At 49.5% G+C, this 21,539-nt stretch overlaps 1 pseudogene across 1 annotated transcript in view; it reads left to right on the top strand.

The window, feature by feature from the left end:
• Positions 1–1,192: 1,192 nt before the first annotated feature.
• The window catches only part of LOC144803001 (uncharacterized), a 60,040-nt pseudogene continuing 39,693 nt past the window's right edge, over positions 1,193–21,539 (top strand). Inside the window, exon 1 of the transcript XR_013605494.1 lies at positions 1,193–1,249. The product of XR_013605494.1 is annotated as an uncharacterized LOC144803001 (transcript). The remainder of the gene's footprint in view (positions 1,250–21,539) is intronic.

Genomic DNA, 21,539 nt, shown 5'->3' with positions numbered 1-21,539 from the left:
GACTAAACGTACTCAACTGGTGTTTCTAAATACGCCTACCCCGTGTACCTGACCTAAGTCTAATGCGTGGGCGGGAATAGAAAGTTACAGTTTAAGTTAAGTTTGTTTTTGCCAAGTGAATAACTAAAGAATTCTCTGTGAGGGGTTATTCAGTTCTGTACCTGGAATTTAGGATGGATGAGGAATGGTATCTCTTTCTCTGCTCTCGATATTCCAGGCTGCCTGCGAGGGCTACCCGGAAGCGCCGGTGCTGGGTCTCTCGGCTTGAGATAGCAGCGCGTCTCTCAGCGCGTCAGGAAGGCGGGGCTGCTGCCAGCGGGGTCTGCTTCTGCTCTTGGCTTCGGCAAGTATGGCTGCTCCGTCTTGTCACCACGCGTGTGTTTGCATAGGGCAAGGTCGGCAATATTTATACCTTAAAGGTGCCGGGATTGACGTAAGGATGGACATAGGTACGTCAATAAAGATGTCATACGACTTGCTCGTTAGCACATTCTTTACTAAAGTTCTCTGTGAAATCAAAACAATGGCCGCACGGATTATCCAGGTTGTCATAGGTTTGATTTGTTATGAGAACGTCGTATGCCTTATCAGGGGCTGGAGGAATGTCGCTTGTCTAATTAGATCTCAAGCGTTATGACCTAATCAGATAACACGTTCCTGTGCCGTAGTGTGACTGCGTCAGATAACGGTATCTGCATCATGGGGGATTTCTTGCCTCATGGGCTGACTGTTAGTTAACTTGATAGTTAGTTTAACCAGAATAGGGTCAGGAATAGGGGGATCGATTCAGAACCTATAGAAATACACGACAAAACAATAAAAGTATATACTAGTAGCAGCCTTTGTCTACATTTTCATATATTTTATTAAATACTTTTTCCCAATGTCATCGCTTTGTAAAGAAACTCGCATTTAAGGTCCTGTCCTTTGAGTGTGTCTGAAATACGTTCATGTATCTCAGTAACATCTATATTCTCACGTTTTTCCAGTATGAAGTTTGTATGAACTATTTTTACTATGGGAAAGAGAGGTTCTGTCAATGGCCACGAGAGAGCGATCCTCGCCTGCTGATGAAATTCACTGAGCACTTTGTATAGAAGGGTTTCCTCTTTTGGGTCAGCGGTGGCAAAGACAGCACTAGCAGCTGATGTTTACATCACCACCGGCCTCTCCCTGCAGACAAGGTCTTCGTCAAACTTTCTAGTTGGCTTGGGTGACCAGGGGTCCTGCTCTTCAGAAAAGGGCGACTGTAAGTAAGAGAAGGCACATTTTTATGTTTTCCAAGGTAGTTTGAGCTAGCAGCTCTTAAAAGAAAGCAATTGGCACAAACGAGATTAGGTTTAAAATGTGCATTTTATTTATTCCCTTAGTTCCCCGTCTGTTTTCTGTGTTTTTATGCCAGCGTACAATTGTAATTGTAATTGTCACTGTATTTATATAGTGCTTACGACCCAGACGAGGCGTTGAAACACTTTTGAATGAGTAGCGCGCTACTCCGAACCCAAAAAGGATTAGTGGTTAGTTCATTTAGGGAAATATGAAATGTATTGAGCAGTGGACATGTGAGTTTGTTATTTGGGTTGAAAAAGATAGTGGAAATATAGAAGAGGGAGGGGTTTTCATTTATATAGCGTTTGGTACCCCTGATGAGGCATCAAAGCACTTTTTGAGGAGTAGCACGCTACTGCAGAACCCAAACAGGATTAGTGGTGAATTAGTATGGGGAAATTTGAAATTAATGGGAGCAGTGGAGATTTGCGCCTGTTAGTTGGATTGTAAAGGATAGTAAGGTAGGGTGGAAGAGTCAGCGGAAGGGTTTGGAAATGCTTGTTTGGGAGATCTAAATAGCAATCGAGGTATGAGATAATGCAAGGGATGGATAGCGGAAGAAACAGTCTAGTAAGGGTTATTTTGGGGATCCTAGTAAGGGTAGAGTAGGAAAGAGTCTAGAAAAGGTTATTTTGGGAGATCGTAGTAGTAAGGATATAATGAGAGAAGTATAGGGTGAGAAATAGGGTAGTGCATTGGAGACAGTAGTAGATTGAGGTTTGGCATGAGTTGAGGTAGAGGATATATTCAGAGTGGTATGGGGTGAGATATAGGGTAGTGCATTTGAGATGCTGAATTAGCAGTAAAGTAATGTATATAAAGATACATTAGTACATGACGGTATGTATGTATAAGTAAGATAATATATCTAGACTTAAGCGAGGGACTCAGCGGGCAGTATTCAGGTAGGTTTATTCAGAATTCTTGTGGCATGACGCATTTCGGGAATTTGTCCCTCATCAGAAGCCTCTGCTCCCTGTGCTGGCGCCTGTTGCAGTCCCTCTTTAAATGCGAAATACATCCTCCTCATTGGTGGAACAACGGAGGACTGCAAGTTCCCGCATCCCTCATTGTCAGATGTCAGAAGAGCCAGTACCCAAAAAAGTTTCTCTTGGGGCTGAATTTACAATCCCGCACTGCCCAACGCCTTCTGCAGCCTCGTTGTGGGCGTGTCCTGGAAGCGCCGTGTCAATGCTCCGTGCTTCACCGTGAAGTCAAGGTCCCATCTAGGCCGGATGTTCGCCCTCCCGTGGCCGCAGCAATCCAAGTACACCATCGATACCTCGATCTACTTCCGTTGTGCCACTTAGGTGCTTGGCTCGTTAGGGCGGGTCACCTCAATTGCCCTGTAGCCTCGCAAGAAATATATATATACTAGCAGCCCGTCCCGACCTTGTCCGGGAGCTTTCAGGCTTCCCCCTACCCCCGCCTACCCCGACATTGCCAAGCAGCCCGTGCCCCCGCCCACCACGTGCCCCCGCCCGCCCCCCGCCTGCTGCCTGGCCCGACCCTCGCGTGGCCTGAGTCAATCCCCGTCCCCCGCCTTCCCCGACCCCGACATTGCCTTTTGTCCATTCCCCGCCTGCAGCCCATGCCCCTGCCCGCCCCGTCCCCCACCTGCCTGCCGCCTGGCCGGACCATCGCGTGGCCTGAGTCAATCCCCGTCCCCGTCCCCCGCCTTCCCCGACCCCCGCCTGCCCCGACATTGCCTTTTGGCCGTTCCCCAACTGGCCCGACACCCGCTTGCTTACCCTTTCCGCCGCTCCTGAGTGCACAGCTCCTCACTGCTTGTTCGCCGCCGCTCCTCCCCCGCGCAATGTCCGCCTCTCCGTGCTGCTCTTCAAGTGACCGCTCCTCCCCCGCGCCATGGCCGGAGCTCCTCTGACGCCGCTCTGACGCCGCTCCTTGACGTGAGCACGCACGTCGCGGCCGGTCCTACTTTGGGGGGGACTACTTTTTTTAAAATATAAATTTTTAAATAAGGTTTATTTATAAACTTTAAATAGCCTATTACCATCTACACACCCTGACGATTTCTACGGTGTATCGGGTGTGTAGATTGGCGCAGTGGTTCCGGAGTTTACCCGCCTCAAAGCCTGAAACTTTCTCCTTTATTATAGTAGTATAGATTCCCCTGATAGTCAAGCAATTGTAGATGAATAGCTATTATAAAATGTTACGTATTTATGCAGCATGTACGTATGTATGTATGGCATATTTGTATAGCGCAGAAACTGTCACCCAACGGGTATCCTGGCGCTTTTGACTTTAACCCACCATACGCGATGTTACACTGTCACAATCTTTACACTGTCCTAGGGAAGAGGTATGTTTTTAATCCTTTTTTAAAGGAGGAGAGGTCCCCCTTTTTTCTCAACGGCAGGGGTAGAGAGTTCCACAGCTTAGCTGTGTTGAATCTAAAAGAGCGTCCGCCCATCCGAGTCTTCACAATTTTAGGAATTACCACCAGACAGGCTGACGAAGAGCGAAGAGATCTGGAAGGTGTATACCAGGAAAACATCGCCTGCAGTGGAGACGGCCCCTGACCGTGAAGGGCCCTAAATACTAGACATAGTGCTTTAAAATCAATGCGCTGGGCAATTGGCAGCCAGTGAAGATCCATGAGCGCCAAGGAAGAGGAATCAGAACGCCGTCTAGAAAGGGCCAGCTTAGCGGCCATGTTCTGTATTCGCTGCAATTTATCCACTAGGGTGGCTGGCGCATCCAGAATTAGTGCGTTGCAGTAATCGAGCCTGCTTAAGATGATACTACGCACTACCTCTGGTCGGGCGTGAACCGGGAGCAAAGATAGAATCTTCCGCAATGTGTGGAGCAGCATCATACACATAGCCGCAGTTTTGTTGACAAACGTGTCTAACTGTAAGTTGGATTCGAACAAAACCCCCAGATTATGAACTGAGTCCGCCGCCAGCCCAGAGCCCTGGCAGGCAGAAGGCCAAATATCCGGTGGCAAGGGTCGGGGGATACGATCCAACGAGCAGTGCAGTACCTCAGTTTTAGAGCTGTTGAATTGCAGGGAGTTTAGACTCAGCCAATCCGTGGTGGCTGTCATGCAGCGATGAAAGATCTCCTGCGACACTGCATCCCTAGAGAAGATAAGTTGTATGTCATCGGCATAATTGATGACCGCAATGCCAAAGGATTTAATCAGCCTGACCAGGGGACGGAGGTATAGATTAAATAAAATAGGGCTGATGGCCGATCCCTGGGGTACGCCCTGCCCCACCATTTTGATGTCAGATCGGTAGGGCAGCAAGGCTACCACTTGGTGTCTGTTACTAAGATAAGAGACCAACCAGTCCAGGGCTAGGCCATACACCCCAACTTCCTCCAGTCTCCTGACCAGGATGGCATGGCTGACCATGTCGAACGCGACCGACATGTCGAGCAGCACTAAAACGGCTGCTCGGCCGAGGTCGACACGCGAACGAAGGTCATCCAAAGCGGTCACCAATGCAGACTCAGTCCCGTGGACTGGCCTAAAGCCAAACTGAACCGCGTCCAGGCAGATGTTAGTCTCTATAAAGCTGGATAGATGTTTAGTGGCCAGCTTCTCCAAGATCTTAATTGGGAAAGGAAGCAGTGAAATAGGCCTGTAGTTCGCTGCGCAAGTAGGATCCAGTGTATCCTTCTTCAAAAGCGGCGATACCACGGCTAACTTCCAACAGTCCGGGACCCGAGCAGTACTGAGGGACTGACAACAAATGGCATGAAGAGGAGGGAAGAGCTCCTCATGGAACAGTTTCCAGTATCTATGAGGTAACGGGTCAAAGGGAGAACCTGAAGAGACCCCGTTAGCTACTGAACAAAATTCCTCAAAGGACGGGAGGGGAAAGCTGTTCAACCGAGCCTGCCTACCGTCCACCTCCAGAGACATGAGGGAGGGCACCGGTGCAGAGTTGGACATAACCTGGGAATCCGGGGTGGGTGGAGTACCTGGATTGCTCAAAATAGAAGCAATCTTGTCCTCAAAAGCCTTTGCCAGAGAATCACATAACGATTGGGAGGCTGGAATATCATTACTAACACAGGCAGGGCGAGAAAGATCCTTAACGATCTTAAACAAGACCTGAGATTTATTCGCTGCTAGCAATATCGTCTCCTCAAGAAATCTGGCCTTGGCACTCTTGATCTGCATTTTGTAGACCGACAGTGCCTGTTTAAAGAGAGCCTTGTCTGACTCAAGATACTGTTTCCTCCAGGCATGCTCAGCCCATTTACACTGGAGCTTCAGTTGAAGAAGCTCCTTGGAGAACCACGGTCTGGCGTGTTTGGCCCTGTCCCTGGTTTTCCGCACGGGGCCAGTTCATCCAAAGATTTAGAAATTTGCTGGCTAAGGATCTCATAGCTCTCCTCCACACTGCCTCCCAAGGAAAAACCCTCTGAAAGCAGAGTTGGCAGGCTCGACTGTTTCAGAAGCCTTGACCATTGCCTACCAACCTTAGTAGTAGCTCCTGTACTACCACTCTTCAGTGTGTCAACAGGAAGTAGGAGAGAGAAATGGACGAGGGCATGGTCCGTCCAGCATTGGGGGATAATGTTCCGTACAGTCACCCGACTAGCATCTGCAAAGATCAAGTCCAGAACATGACCCTTTGAATGGGTCTGGGAAAGTACCATCTGCTGCAGATGGATATTTCAACAGGCCTGGACCAGATCCCTGTAAGCTAGATCTGTGGCCCCATCCGGCCACAGATTGAAATCTCCCAGAACCAAAGTCCTGGTGTGGGAGATAGAGAGGTCGTAAATCAAGTCTACCAGCTCAGGCACTGCAGACAAGGCATTGGCCGGGGTTCTATAGCATAGCAACCCGGAGTGCAGGACACCTCCTTGTCCTTTTAAGGAGAAGCCCATGAGTTCACAACCCGGAATTTCCTTAATCTCCAGCTGGGAGATATCCAATGCTTCCCTAAAGACGATGCCTACGCCACCTCCTCTAGTCCCTACATGAGGATTGTGCCTAATTTTGTAGCCCGGGGGACAGGCAAGGCCCAATTCCACTGCACTGTCCGCTCTAGTCCATGTCTCTGTCATGAAGAGCACATCTAACTCATGAAATTCAATGAGTAGTGCAATTTCCACATGATGCTTGCTGAGAGATCTGACGTTGAGCAGGCCGCAGGACAGGGACTCCCGACAGCTACCAGTGGTGTGAGGCTGGCGGCTCAGTGTAGAGCGAGGGTACATACCTATGAGCTCATCTCTCGAGTAGGTACGACGTATCAGCGACCAAGAGGCAGCGTTCCCGGCACCCGGCGCGACCTGTGCGCGAACGGGCGCAAACGGGCTTACCTCTGGCGCACTTCCGGCGCACCTACGTCGCGCCCGCTGCGCACCTACGCTGCGCGCTTGGGAGGTGTCCATCTTATATACCGTAGATCGCGGAAGTCCTGTGAGGGCCAGCCGCTGGCCCCTCAGCCAATGATGGCGCCTAGGATTAATCACCTCCTGAAACCCCACAACCAATATGGCGGCAAAAGACGGCGCGAAGCGGACCCAGCCCGCCCTAAATATCCCTCTGTCCCTCTGTCCCGCAAAGTGCGGGTGGCCAACAATTATAATGCAGGTCAGCTCTACCTATGATTCCCGATAAGTCTACAGGTCAGAGAGCGCCTGCGTCCTGTACTTGTGCAGCGCAGCGTGATTGAAGCGAGTGCAATTGTATTTTTAAAAAGTTTAAAACTGAAGGCAAAAGCAAATCAGACGAATAATAATAAAACAGTGCGAGCGCGCAGCAAGTCAGTAAGTCAGTGACATATATACATGTTAAACATAGGAAAATATAAACATAAGTAATATGTACATTTGTTAAACAGAACTAACGAAAATATATATATTTATAAATAAGATCATTATACACATTAATACAAAGAAATACCTATATCTAGGTACACATATATAATCCAAATAACTGCTTATATACACAGGGATGTGTTGTATGTTTATGTTTGAATACGGCTGTTATGATGGGAAGAGCCGACTCTTGAGTAATCTTCTAATGATAAGGTAGTTTCCGTAGATCTTATGTTAGGGGTAAATAGTTCCATAGTTTGGCTGCTTGAATAGAAAAGGATGTGCCACCTATTGTGTTTTTTCTTGTATGGTGCGATTTTGAGGCGAAGAGCCAATCTAGCGTGGAGGTTCCTTTGTTGAATGTTTTCGGTGATTTTATTGCTGATGAGGTGCGGCCCTGTTCCATGTATCGCTTTGTGGGTGATACAAAGCAGCTTGAATGTGGACCTTTTGGCAAAAAGGTAACCAATGTAGGGCCTTCAAGGGAAATGTGGGCTTGTGGCCTTATATGAAAGAGTAGTCAGACAGCAGAACTCTAAATCCGTTGGAGTCTTTTCACAGTTGTTATAGATGATCCGTGGTAGAGGTAATTGACGTAAATCTAGTTTTAAGAGATCAAGAGAGATAGTAGCCTGGACCTTGTGTGGAAATCCCAGAAGAGGAAAAATGCATTGCAGAGTTTTTATAGTAAAAAAACTGGACTTTGCTAGTTTTTCCACTTGGGCATTCATTGATAGCTTGGAGTCCATGGTCATTCTGAGTTTCTTATTTCCTTCGATACTTTAGGTGGTGTTTCCAGATCGTCAGGCCAGATGACGAGTTGGCCATCCTTTTTCTAATCTCCACATGTGAGTATTTCAGTTTTAGAAGCATTCAATTTCAGATAGCTCAATGTCATCCACTGATCAATGGCTCTGAGGCAACTGAACATTTGTGAGTTTCCAATTTATTTAGGGCTTTACAGTTTAAGGAGTATTTGTGTGTCACATGCATAGTTTTGTAGAATGTGAGGTGAAATTCACTGATCAGTGCCGGTAATGACTTCGGGCCCGATTCACAGAACTAACTTAAGACAAAATCCTAAACTTACTACCATTTTGGTATTCACAGAAGGCATTTACTCATTTTGGTATTCACAGAAGGCACTTACTCATTTCGGTATTCACAGAAGTTAGGAGTCCTAACTTTAGGACCCCTAAATGCCTTCTGTGAATACCGAAGGTCTTAAAATTAGGATTTTTCTCAGTGTAGCAGTAGTAGTAAAGTAAGGACTCCTAACTTTAGGACTCCTAAATGCCTTCTGTGAATACCGAAAGTCTTAAAATTAGGATTTTTCTCAGTGTAGTAGTAGTAAAGTTAGGACTCCTAACTTTAGGGCTCCTAAATGCCTTCTGTGAATACCGAAAGTCTTAAAATTAGGATTTTTCTCAACTTTACTACTACTAAACTGAGAAAAATCCAAATTTTAATACTTTCAGTATTCACAGAAGGCATTTAGGAGTCCTAAAGTTAGGAGTCCTAACATTACTACTACTAAATTGAGAAAAATCCTAATTTTAAGACTTTCGGTATTCACAGAAGGCATTTAGGAGTCCTAAAGTTAGGAGTCCTAACTTTACTACTACTAAATTGAGAAAAATCCTAATTTTAAGACTTTGGGTATTCACGGAAGGCATTTAGGAGTCCTAAAGTTAGGACTCCTAACTTCTGTGAATACCGAAATGAGTAAGTGTCTTCAGTGAATACCAAAATGAGTAAGTACCTTTTGTGACTACGAAAATGGTAGTAAGTTTAGGATTTTGTCTTAAGTTAGCTCTGTGAATCGGGCCCTTCATGTTTAAAAGCATGGATGGGATGATAGAGGCTTGAGGGACCTCTGCTTTTGTGAAGTACAGTTTGGATGAGAAAGGGGAGGTATGGGTGACATCAGTTCTTTTTTAAGGTAGGATGCGACCCATTTGAGAGCAGTCCCCTCTATACCAGCTTCGTAGTCTTTGTACCAGAGTGTCATGGTCAACCGTGTCAAAGTCAGCTGAGAGGACCAAGAAAAGTAGTGCAGCAACCCGGATGCAGTCACGTGTGTTCTTAAGGTGATTCTAGATGGCAATGAGGGCAATTTCTGTACCTCTTCTTGGAGGGAATCCTATTTGGAAGTCTGAAAGTATGGAACTATCTTCAATGAATTGTGACATCTGGGCGAATGCTGCTTTTTCTATCAGTTTGCCCAGGATCGGTCAATTTGTAGTTGGTTTGTAGTTGTCAGGATTAAGAGATCTAGTTTGTTTTCTTTAGTAATGTGCGTATGTATACCTTTTTCAGATCTTCTGGCAATATTACTGTAGTTAAGGAATTGTCAATGATTCTTCTTACTGGAGTGGCAGCAGAGGTAGTTAACATTTTCTTGACTGTTAGTGGTGGGCATGGGTCAGAAAGGCTGTCGACAGGCCTGCTTGCTTTGACCAGGCCCATAAATTCATTGTGTGATCTTTGTTAGAAGAAACACAGAGGCTGGGTTAGCCTACTCTTGGAGGTTTGCTTTGGAAAAGGGGTGGTTCTGGTGTTTTTTCTTTGTTTTAAATTGGAGTCCAACGTGTCTGCTTTGGTTGTGTAATGATTTGCCAGTGTGCCTGTGAAATCTTCAGTGATGTGGGATGAGCTCCTTCTAGGCAATTTGGTTTATGAAATTTGGTGAGAATTTGATAGAATTCTTTATTAGCACATTTAGCATTTTGAATTCTGTGTGAATAGTATCTTTTCCTAGCCTTTTTGTTGGCTGACTAATTTAATCTGTTACATTTCTTTAGGTGAAGTTTGTCTTGATTGGTGTTTGTTTTGAGCCAGGTACGTTGCAGCTTTCCAATTTGCTGTTTAATCTCTTTTAGCTCTGTATTTCTCCAAGGGACTTGTTTTCTTTTGTGTTGTTCTGAGTGTTATTAGGATATCAAAGGCTTTCTGTAGCCACGCATATAGTTATTGAACGGAATTTGTCTAGATCTGTATTGGATGTTAGTTTTGTTTTCTAAGTGTTCAAAATAGAGTTTGTTCCACAGTCGATAGGTGGAGGTATGTACAGTTGTTTTAGGGGTGTTGCTTTGTGCTGTTTAATTTTGGAAAGCAAACAAATGGTGGTCTCACCATATAAATTTAAATGTAAGGGTATTTCTAAAATTCGAATGAGGTTGTCCTGGCACTCTGCACCAAATGTTTATGTCACCTAGAATTTATAGGTTGGAGTGTAATGTTATCAGGTTTGAAACTGTGTCTGGAAGTGTGTCTGGGAATTTAATTTATTTCTTTCTTTCTTTATTTTAAGTGTTTTATAGAGCGTGAACTTGACCCGTGAGGGTATCAGAACGCTTTAGAAGGTTTACAGAAGAGAACAAAAAGGCATACAAAAGGGCATTTCTGTACAGCAGCATACAAAAAATAAATAAAATGGAGAGGTGCAGTGATGCTGGACCCATGTGGAGTAAAGGAAACACACGTGGATCATTACGTTAACAGTTAGAGACCATAAAAACCCCACCGAATCTTGGGGGTGTGAATAGGTGAACTGCGGCAAAGGCGGTAGTCTTAGTATAGTCAGGCACAACTGAAGTGGTAGACGGAGGAGTTTAGATGAGGAATTTACCCATGAGGAACGTTTTGGCCTCTTTTTTGAAGAGTGCCAAAGAAGGGATTCTTCTAATGGCGGGTGGGCGAGAGTTCCAAATTCTTGGTGCGGCCCCGGAAAAAGCCTGATTGTAGGTTTTTTTCTTCCAGAAATGGGCAGGTTGGAGCAAGAGGTCTCCGGCAGACCGAGAGTTCCTGTTTATTCCAGATACCACTAGTTTCTGTGCCAGATAAGCAGGGGAGTTTGTGTATAGAGCCTTCTGTGTGATGCATCCCAGCTTCAGCTGTATTCTGGCCTTGAGGTGGAGCCAATTCAAAGCTTTTAAATGTGGAGAGATATGGTCAAATTTCCTGGTGCCGTTAAGTAGTTTAGCGGTACAAAAGGGGGTGGTAATGGACGGAGCATCTGAACCAATCAAACACTCACACCCAGTCAAAAGATCTGGGTTTAATCCATCACCGTTCTTTAGCCAACTCTGCCATCCCAGTTCAGACATGGCTATATTCAAATCAGTCTGACCCAGTGCCTCATGGGAACAGTCCAGCCTGAACTGCCAAGCCATGCCTTCCCTGGACCGGAAACAAGCTTCCGAGGACCGGTTTCTGGCATTATAGCCGTCTTCAGCCCGGCTTGCTTGAATCCAGTGGCAAAGTGAGCAAGGGACTCACGGCTGAGCATACCCTGCCACACTTATGGCGGCTAAAAGCGGTACAAAAGGGGGTGGTAATGGACGGAGCATCTGAACCAATCAAACACTCACACCCAGTCAAAAGATCTAGGTTTAATCCATCACCGTTCTTTAGCCCACTCTGCCACCCCAGTTCAGACATGGCTATATTCAAATCAGTCTGACCCTGTGCCTCATGGGAACAGTCCAGCCCGAACTGCCAAGCCATGCCTTCCCGGGACCAGAAACAAGCTTCCGAGGACCGGTTTCTGGCATTCCAGCCGTCTTCAGCCCGGCTTGCTTGAATCCAGTAGTAAAGTGAGCAAGAGACTCACGTCTGAGCATACCCTGCCACACTTATGGCGGCCAAAAGCGGCACAAAAGGGGATGGTAATGGACGGAGCATCTGAACCAATCAAACACTCACACCCAGTCAAAAGATCTGGGTTTAATCCATCACCGTTCTTTAGCCCACTCTGCCACCCTAGTTCAGACATGGCTATATGCAAATCAGTCTAACCCTGTGCCTCATGGGAACAGTCCAGCCCGAACTGCCAAGCCATGCCTTCCCTGGACCGGAAACAAGCTTCCGAGGACCGGTTTCTGGCAGATCTTTTGACTGGGTGTGAGTGTTTGATTGATTCAGATGCTTCGTCCATCACCACCCCCTTTTGTACCGCTTTTGGCCGCCATAAGTGTGGCAGGGTATGCTCAGACGTGAGTCCCTTGCTCACTTTGCCACTGGATTCAAGCAAGCCGGGCTGAAGACGGCTGGAATGCCAGAAACCGGTCCTCGGAAGCTTGTTTCCGGTCCAGGGAAGGCGTGGCTTGGCAGTTCGGGCTGGATTGTTCCCATGAGGCACAGGGTCAGACTGATTTGCATATAGCCATGTCTGAACTGGGTTGGCAGAGTTGGCTAAAGAACGGTGATGGTTTAAACCCAGATCTTTTGACTGGGTGTGAGTGTTTGATTGATTCAGATGCTCCGTCCATCACCACGCCCTTTTGTACATCTTTTGGCCACCATAAGTGTGGCAGGGTATGCTCAGACGTGAGTCTCTTCCTCACTTTGCCACTGGATTCAAGCAAGCCTGGCTGAAGACGGCTGGAATGCCAGAAACCGGTCCTCGGGAGCTTGTTTTCGGTCCAGGGAAGGCATGGCTTGGCAGTTCGGGCTGGACTGTTCCCATGAGGCACAGGGTCAGACTGATTTGCATATAACCATGTCTGAACTGGGGTGGCAGAGTGGGCTAAAGAACGGTGATGGATTAAACCCAGATCTTTTGACTGGGTGTGAGTGTTTGATTGAGTCAGATGCTCCGTCCATCACCACCCCCTTTTGTACCGTTAAGTAGTTTAGCGGCCGCGTTTAGGCAGGCATTTAAGGGTGCCAGGGAGGGCTTGGGTAAACCGGAGAGGGTGGAACAGCCATATTCCAGCCTAGAGATGACTAGTGCTTGGACTGCCTGTTAGACCTGGCACCTTGGCGTGAGTTTCCCTTCCACTTTTTGCTGTTGTGCCTCAAATGCTTTGCTGGTGTCTGCTACTCAGGGCACTGCGCCACGGCCAACCCGTGCCGCAGTGCAAGTGCTCCCTACTGTAAAGTGTACATGTGATTGATGTCCATGATTGGTTCATTGGATTTACTGTTAGTCCCTAGTAAAGTGCACCAGGAGTGCCAGGGCTTGTGAATGCCAATACTGCTAGTGGGCCTGCAGCGCTAGTTGCGCCACCCACAGAAGCAGCCATAAAATGTGTCCAGGGTCTGCCATTGCAGAACCTGCGTGCAGTCTGGTACTGTCACCCTGGCTGGGCAAGTGCACACACTTGCCAGCCCCTAAACCTTCCCTTAACTTCATATTAGTCACCCCTATGGTAGGCCTGAGGGCAGGGTGCATTGTAAGTGTAAGGTAGAACATGCCCTGATGTGTGTGGCATGTTCTAATAGTGAATTACTGCCAAATTCGTTTTTCACTATTGTAAGGCTACCTGTTCCCTCCTAGGCCAGATGGGCTGCTGGAATTATTACACTCTATAATCCCAGCAGGCTCAGGGAACATGGTAGAAATTCATGTTTAGTATGCCTGAACTCAGAATAATAAAATACTTCTTTTAGTAAAGTTTATTTTAATATCCTGGGTTTGCAAATGCTACTTTTAGAAAGTTAGCATTTGCTTGCCTAACCATTTCAGCCCGCCTCTGCTTGGATGTGGATCTGACTGTCTGGTGTGTGTGAGTGACAGGGCTGGGAGTTGACAGGTAGTGAATAGCCAGATGACACCTTAGTGGGTGGTGGGAGTTTCCCCTGAATGATGCATCAGGCTGTGCTCTGCCTCCACAATGCTGGCTCCGCCCCCCTGGGGAGCGACTGATGACTCAGCCTGCACCTGGCCCAGGAAGGACCGAAGCTTGTCAACAAAGTGCTCAGGCTACTCTTGCCCTCACAATGCCGGCTCCGCCCCCCTGGGGAGCGGCTGATGTGCCTGCCCTCACACTGAATGCAGAAGCCAGAAGTACCCACAACAAGTACTCAGAGACTGGAGCAGTTATGCAGAGGCCCCCCTGGCTTGCTAGAACAAAAGAAACTGGGTATAAAAGTAGGAGCCCTGCTCCTTGTAAATTAGATCCTGTTTGTGCTACAGAAGAAACTCTGCCCGAAGAGAAGGACCTGGAAGGACAAGGAGGAGTGCTGTCTCTGGCCTGTGTCTGGTGCCTTGCTGCCAAAGGAGAGGAAAGAAAAGACTACCAAAGACTTTTGCTTATTGAAACTTTGTGCCAAACTCTGCTGAAAGATCTCCAAGGGCTTGCCTGTGAACTTGCCCCCTGACCAGCGCTCCAGGAACAGTGAGCGCTACCCCCTGACCCAGGAACCACTGGAAGACGCTGTTTTCCTTTTGCAAGCCTCCCCAGGAAAAAGCGGAGCGTGCTGTGTCCATCGCGCTCCTCAGCAGCGCTCTGGGAGCTGCCCGCCCTCTAAGCAAAGTGACTGCCGCCTGCCTGGCCCAGAAGCATCGTGAAGACCAGCCCGGCTGATCTGAACACCGTGACTGACCCCGAGCTGCTGCTCGCAACGTGAAGAAGGGTGGTGCCCGGTGCCTGCTTGCACCCCTTCGTGTCTGTGTGCCCCTGAACGCGCCGCCGCTGTCCGAGGAACAGCTGTTGCGTGGGGTGCCTGAACGTCGCCTGGATTAACAGAGGCCTGCGCCGAGGATCTCTGCCCTCTGCGTGTGCCCTCCTGGTCAGGAAATCTCAAGGTGCTCCGTCCCTGTGGCCCGGCCCGCGCCGCAACGCCAACCTCCGAGCTCGAGCCGAGCCGCCGCTCGCTCCAACGCCGGGAGGAAGACCCCGCGACGCGGACCACCGCGCTGACCTGTGGCCGGACTGCCTCGACCCTGTTCATCAAAGACAAAGGTACTGTTGTTGCCCCCGCGGTGCGAACCTCTAGCCTGTTCGCTCGCACCGCCCTCTGACCTGCCAAGCCCTCGGAGTCACGTGTGGAGCGCTCCCAGGGCCCCCGCTCTCTCCCCCGCCAGCCGCTCACAGCCGTGCGGCTCGCACAGAGGGGCGGACTCGAGCCAACCTGCCGCCGCTCCCGCTAGTAGCGTGAGCCCGGGCCGGTCGGGCCCATTCAGTCCTCAGAGGTGCGCCAAGGCGCCAGCAGGCAACGCCGCCTTTGTTTTGATAAAACGTGAACAGAAAGGCCCCCAAAGTAATACCATATTTGGGGGAATTGGAAGCTGATAAAGAACTGTTTTGAAACGCTAAAGATTGCCTATTGCTAGAAAGAACTGTGGCAACCCAACTAAGTAAACTGGAACCGCTATTGAAAGTTTGACAACTGTATTTACAAGCCTGCTTGAAATTTATATAAAGGAGATATATTTTTACAAATACAGTTTGGTGTCATTGTGTGGTGGGTTGGTGGTGATGGTGTAATGTTGCAAATGTTTAACCCTACATGCCCCAGAGATTAGCCTAAGACTGCTTAAGCCACACTACCTAGAGGGTAAGCAGAGGTTGTCTTGAAGGTAGCCCTCAGCCCTGACGGGGAAGAGAGAGTCCCTGCTTGTCGCCAGTGCTGCACTGCGCCAACTAGAGACTCCCCCTTCCTACATTGGACGCAGCGGTGAGGATCGCGAATTTACATTTGCAGTGTTTTACCTTAGCCACTGACCATTGCATAAGTGATTACAGTCCAGTAACTTAGCCACAGACTTTTTGGTTCTTAATTTTGCTAAAGGAGAAGATCCCTAGTGTTGCAAGCATGCCTGGCACAAACAGCATTGATGGAGGAGAGTCCATAGCCTCTGGTGCGCAGGAGCTAGAATGGGATGCATCAAAGCTGGATGACTACACAAAGAAGCAACTGAGTTTTTTTTGCAGGAAACTCAAGGTTCCACACGCAGGGTGCAAAAACAAACCTGAGTTCTACAAAGCCCTGAAGGCCTGGATGGAATCTAGGAAGGCACCTGAGGATCAGGGTGCACCTGTGGATCCTGTGAGTCTGGAAAAACCAGACAGTGTCATTAGCTTTGGCAGAGGCCTGTCGCCAGAGGAGCTGGCAGACAGACAGGCAACCAGGGATCATGAGATAAAGCTGGCAGAATTGAATTTAAAGGGCCAAATGGAGCTTGAAAGCAAAAGAATGGCTCTGGAAGAGCGAAAACTCCAATTGGAGTATGATGTGAAAATGAGGGAGATGAGTCTAAAAGAGAAAACCTTGGATCATCCTCCCTCTGGTGGCAGCGCAACGCCGGTGCAGGTAGAGTCAAGAGTGCACATCCCCAAAGATGTAGTTAAAGAGTTCTTTAAGGGGGATGACATAGGACAGTGGTTTAGGGCATATGAGGTAGCCATGTTTTCCCACCGGGTCCCTGAGAAGGATTGGGGAGCGGGGTTATGGGGAAGGTTCCTTAGCGAAGGGCGGGACACCCTGCTAGATTTGCCCACTGAAGACCAGAGATCCTATCCCCATATGAAAGAAGCTTTAATGACCAGGTATGGGCTTACCCCTGAAATGTATAGGCAGAAGTTTAGGGGGTGTAATAAGCGGCCTGGGAATACATATGTGGAGTTTGTGACTTTTTTTTGCAGAGCACTGGATGGTTGGGTGAAGGGTAACAAAGTGAATGATTTTCAGGGTCTCTTTGATTTAATTGCATGGGAGCACTTGTCTGAACAATGTTTTCCTGAGTTACGCCAGCACCTGATTGATAGCAAGCTGTCCAACCCGAGGAAGCTTGCTGAGGAGGCGGACCGCTGGCTCAGCACCAGGGTCCACAAGGGTCCAGTGGGAGACTCCGCCAAGGGTGGGCAGGGTCCCCAGCAGAAGAGTGGGGGGGACAAGGGAAAACAGAAAGGGTTCCAAAAAGGCCCCCAAAGTAATCCCCAAGGGGACCAGCAGAAAGGTTCTCAGCCTCCCCCACCCCCAAAGCAGAATGGGGCCCCGACAGATAGACCTGTTCCAAAGGGGCCCTTCAATTGTTACAAATGTGGTGACCCGGGGCACATAGCCAGTGACCCCAAGTGTCGCCTGTTTGGAAAACCAGCACCCACTGGTGCTCCGCCCCGACAAGTGACCAGTGTTCACTTAGGAGAAGAAGTGATGGTCCCGGGGGGTGGAGATCCTGTTCAGATGACCCTAGTCTCACTAGGAGACAGTGAGATGGTCCCTACAAACTACCTGCCCTCTAACACTAAAAAATATGGGCAGGTGGTTACCATCAATGGTAAGAAAGCTGAGGCTCTTAGAGACACAGGAGCCAGTGTGACTGCAGTGAGGCATCACCTGGTGTCTCAAGAGCAGGTTGTACCCCATGCCTACTGTAGGGTTGTCAATGCTGACAACTCAGAGAGCCAATGTCCAATGGCTCAAGTTCCCTTCGAGTGGGGGGGGGTCTCTGGTACTCTGCAGGTCTGTGTGAGGAAAGCCATGCCTGTTGACTGTTTGCTAGGGAACGACTTGGAGGACTCCCCTTGGGAAAAGGTGGAGAAAACGACTCACCTGAAGATGGTGGGTCTACCTGACTGGGCGTGCGTGACCACCCGGTCAATGGCAGCCAGTAGGGGTGATCAAGAGGTCCTGGGGCCTGACGGAGAGGCCCAGGAACCGGCCTTAGGGAGAAGGCGCAGGGTGCGCGGGAAACCGGCCCCTGAAGTTCCCACGGTCCAGGAGGAGGCAGACCTTGAGGGGGATGCCCTGGAGCCTACTGGGGAACAGATTGCCGAACTGGGGGACCTGCCTGAGCTGACCCATTGGCAGCAAGAAGGAGGCCCCTCCAGGGAGGAATTCTGCAGGGAGCAGAAAGAATGCCCTTCTCTCGTGGGTATGCGGCAGCAGGCTGCAGACCAGGCCAATGGTGTTCAGGCCAAAACACATTACGTGTACTGGGAGAATGACCTCCTGTATTCAGAGCCTAAGGCTGCTGAACCTGGGTCAGCCCGTGTGCTGGTGGTACCCCAGAAGTTCAGAGCCTTCCTACTGGGACTGGCTCATGATGTGCCTTTAGCAGGACATTTGGGGATGGACAAGACCTATGACAGGCTTGTCACCCACTTCTACTGGCCCCAAATGCACAAGAGCTCAGATGCTCATTGTAGGACCTGTCCAACTTGCCAGGCAAGTGGGAAGAGCGGAGGGAAGAACAAGGCTCCCCTCCAACCCTTCCCTGTGGTCAGTACTCCATTCCAACGAGTGGGTATTGACATTGTTGGGCCTCTGGACCCCAAGACAGCCATGGGCAACAGGTTTATCCTGGTCTTGGTGGATCATGCCACCCGGTACCCTGAAGCCAACCCTCTGAGGACAGTGACGGCCCCCGTGGTGGGGCGTGCACTGATGGGAATTTTCTCCAGAGTGGGATTCCCTCTAGAGGTGGTGAGCGACAGGGGGACCAACTTTATATCCAAGTATATGAAGTCCCTTTGGTAAGAGTGTGGTGTAACCTACAAGTTCACCACCCCTTACCATCCCCAAGGAAATGGGTTGGTTGAAAGATTCAACCGAACCCTGAAGGGCATGATCATGGGCCTGGAAGGTCCAATGAGGCGTAAGTGGGACGTCCTCTTACCATGCCTGCTCTTTGCATACCGCGAGGTGCCACAGAAGTCTCTAGGGTTCAGCCCCTTTGAGCTGCTGTATGGTCACCCCGTGAGAGGACCACTGAGTTTGGTAAAGGAAGGCTGGGAGCAATCTCCCAGGAAACCTCCCCAGAATGTATATAGCTACATGCTGGCCTTCAGAAACCAAACCAGGCGCTTCAGACAACTTGCTGAGGCAAATCTGGAAGCTAGCCAGGAGGAGATGAAGCGGTGGTACGACCAGAATGCCACTCTGGTAGAGCTTCAGCCTGGACAGGAGGTGTATGTCTTGGCCCCAGTGGAACCCTGTGCACTTCAGGATAAGTGGACAGGCCCATTTGAGGTTGTGGAGCGCAAGAGCTCAGTGACATACCTGGTGGACATGAAGACGACCAGGAATCCTTTACGGGTCCTACATGTCAACCGCCTCAAGCCCCACTTGAAACGGTCCGAAGTAGGCATGCTGTTGGCCACTGATGATGGAATGGAAGAGGAGTCTGAGCCTCTTCCTGACCTCTTAGTGGCCTGTGAGAAAGATGGGTCAGTGGATGGAGTTAACCTCTCACCCACACTGACCCCTGAGCAACAGGAAGACTGCCGCCAATTGCTGGGGCAGTTTCCAGATCTGTTCTCCCTGGTTCCTAGTGTCACAGATTGGTGCGTCCATGATGTGGACACAGGAGACAGCTTACCTGTGAAGCATAAGGCTTACAGGGTAACTGACAGGGTCAGGGCCTGCATCAAGGAGGAGGTCTCCAAGATGCTTGCTCTTAGGGTGGTTGAGTCTTCCAGCAGTCCTTGGTCCAGCCCCGTGGTCTTGGTCCCAAAGGCTGCTGCGCCGGGAGCCACACCTGAACTCCGGTTCTGTGTGGACTACAGAGGACTCAATTCAGTCACCAAGACTGACGCGCACCCTATCCCCAGAGCTGATGAGCTCATTGATCGGCTAGGGGCTGCCCGGTTCCTCAGCACGTTTGATTTAACGTCTGGGTACTGGCAGATCGCCTTGACCGATGGGGCAAAGGAGAGGTCAGCATTCTCCACTCCAGATGGGCATTTCCAGTTCCGGGTTATGCCATTTGGGATGAAGAATGCCCCTGCCACCTTTCAGAGGTTGGTCAACCAGGTGTTGGTTGGGCTGGATGAGTTCAGTGCCGCCTACCTGGATGACATCGCAGTGTTCAGTGGCACCTGGCCAGAACACCTGCGGCACCTCTGGGAAGTGTTGATGGCGCTGCGCAAGGCAGGCCTCACAATCAAGGCAAGCAAGTGCCAGATTGGGCAGGGTTCAGTGGTATACTTGGGACACCAAGTGGGGAGTGGCAAGGTGGCACCCTTGCAACCCAAAATTGAGACCATCCTGGCTTGGGAACCCCCCAAGACCCAGACTGCAGTGAGAGCCTTCCTGGGGCTCACTGGGTATTACAGGAGGTTTGTCAAGGGCTATGGCACTATTGTGACCCCCTTGACAGAGCTGACTTCTAAGAAGCAGCCCAGGAATGTGATTTGGACTGACACCTGTCAGAAGGCTTTTGACACCCTGAAGGCTGCCATGTGCACGGCGCCCGTGCTCCTGGCTCCTGATTTCTCCAAGGAATTCATAGTGCAAACAGACGCTTCAGAGCATGGTGTAGGGGCTGTTCTCTCACAGATGACTGAGGAGGGCTGGGACCAACCCGTAGCCTTCATCAGTAGGAGGTTACTTCCACGGGAAAGTAGGTGGAGTGCAATAGAGCGAGAAGCATTTGCTGTGGTCTGGGCGCTGAAGAAGCTAAGACCCTACTTGTTTGGGTCTCACTTCCGGGTTCAGACAGACCACAGGCCCCTCCGATGGTTGATGCAAATGAGGGGTGAGAACCCAAAACTGTTGAGGTGGTCCATCTCCCTACAGGGTATGGACTTCACGGTGGAACACCGCCCTGGCACAGATCACGCCAACGCTGATGGTCTGTCCAGATTTTTCCGCCTTAGTGATGAGGAACTCCCTGGGGAAGGGTAGTTCCCCCCACATTTCAGCTGGAGGGGACACGTGTTAGACCTGGCACCTTGGCGTGAGTTTCCCTTCCACTTTTTGCTGTTGTGCCTCAAATGCTTTGCTGGTGTCTGCTACTCAGGGCACTGCGCCACGGCCAACCCGTGCCGCAGTGCAAGTGCTCCCTACTGTAAAGTGTACATGTGATTGATGTCCATGATTGGTTCATTGGATTTACTGTTAGTCCCTAGTAAAGTGCACCAGGAGTGCCAGGGCTTGTGAATGCCAATACTGCTAGTGGGCCTGCAGCGCTGGTTGCGCCACCCACAGAAGCAGCCATAAAATGTGTCTAGGGTCTGCCATTGCAGAACCTGCGTGCAGTCTGGTACTGTCACCCTGGCTGGGCAAGTGCACACACTTGCCAGCCCCTAAACCTTCCCTTAACTTCATATTAGTCACCCCTATGGTAGGCCTGAGGGCAGGGTGCATTGTAAGTGTAAGGTAGAACATGCCCTGATGTGTGTGGCATGTTCTAATAGTGAATTACTGCCAAATTCGTTTTTCACTATTGTAAGGCTACCTGTTCCCTCCTAGGCCAGATGGGCTGCTGGAATTATTACACTCTATAATCCCAGCAGGCTCAGGGAACATGGTAGAAATTCATGTTTAGTATGCCTGAACTCAGAATAATAAAATACTTCTTTTAGTAAAGTTTATTTTAATATCCTGGGTTTGCAAATGCTACTTTTAGAAAGTTAGCATTTGCTTGCCTAACCATTTCAGCCCGCCTCTGCTTGGATGTGGATCTGACTGTCTGGTGTGTGTGAGTGACAGGGCTGGGAGTTGACAGGTAGTGAATAGCCAGATGACACCTTAGTGGGTGGTGGGAGTTTCCCCTGAATGATGCATCAGGCTGTGCTCTGCCTCCACAATGCTGGCTCCGCCCCCCTGGGGAGCGACTGATGACTCAGCCTGCACCTGACCCAGGAAGGACCGAAGCTTGTCAACAAAGTGCTCAGGCTACTCCTGCCCTCACAATGCCGGCTCCGCCCCCCTGGGGAGCG

Source organism: Lissotriton helveticus, chromosome 1_2, assembly GCF_964261635.1.
Source record: "Lissotriton helveticus chromosome 1_2, aLisHel1.1, whole genome shotgun sequence".
In the NCBI taxonomy this organism is placed as follows: domain Eukaryota; kingdom Metazoa; phylum Chordata; class Amphibia; order Caudata; family Salamandridae; genus Lissotriton; species Lissotriton helveticus.
The sequence above is the reverse complement of the archived record's forward strand: the minus strand, read 5'-3'. Positions and strand labels throughout refer to the sequence as shown.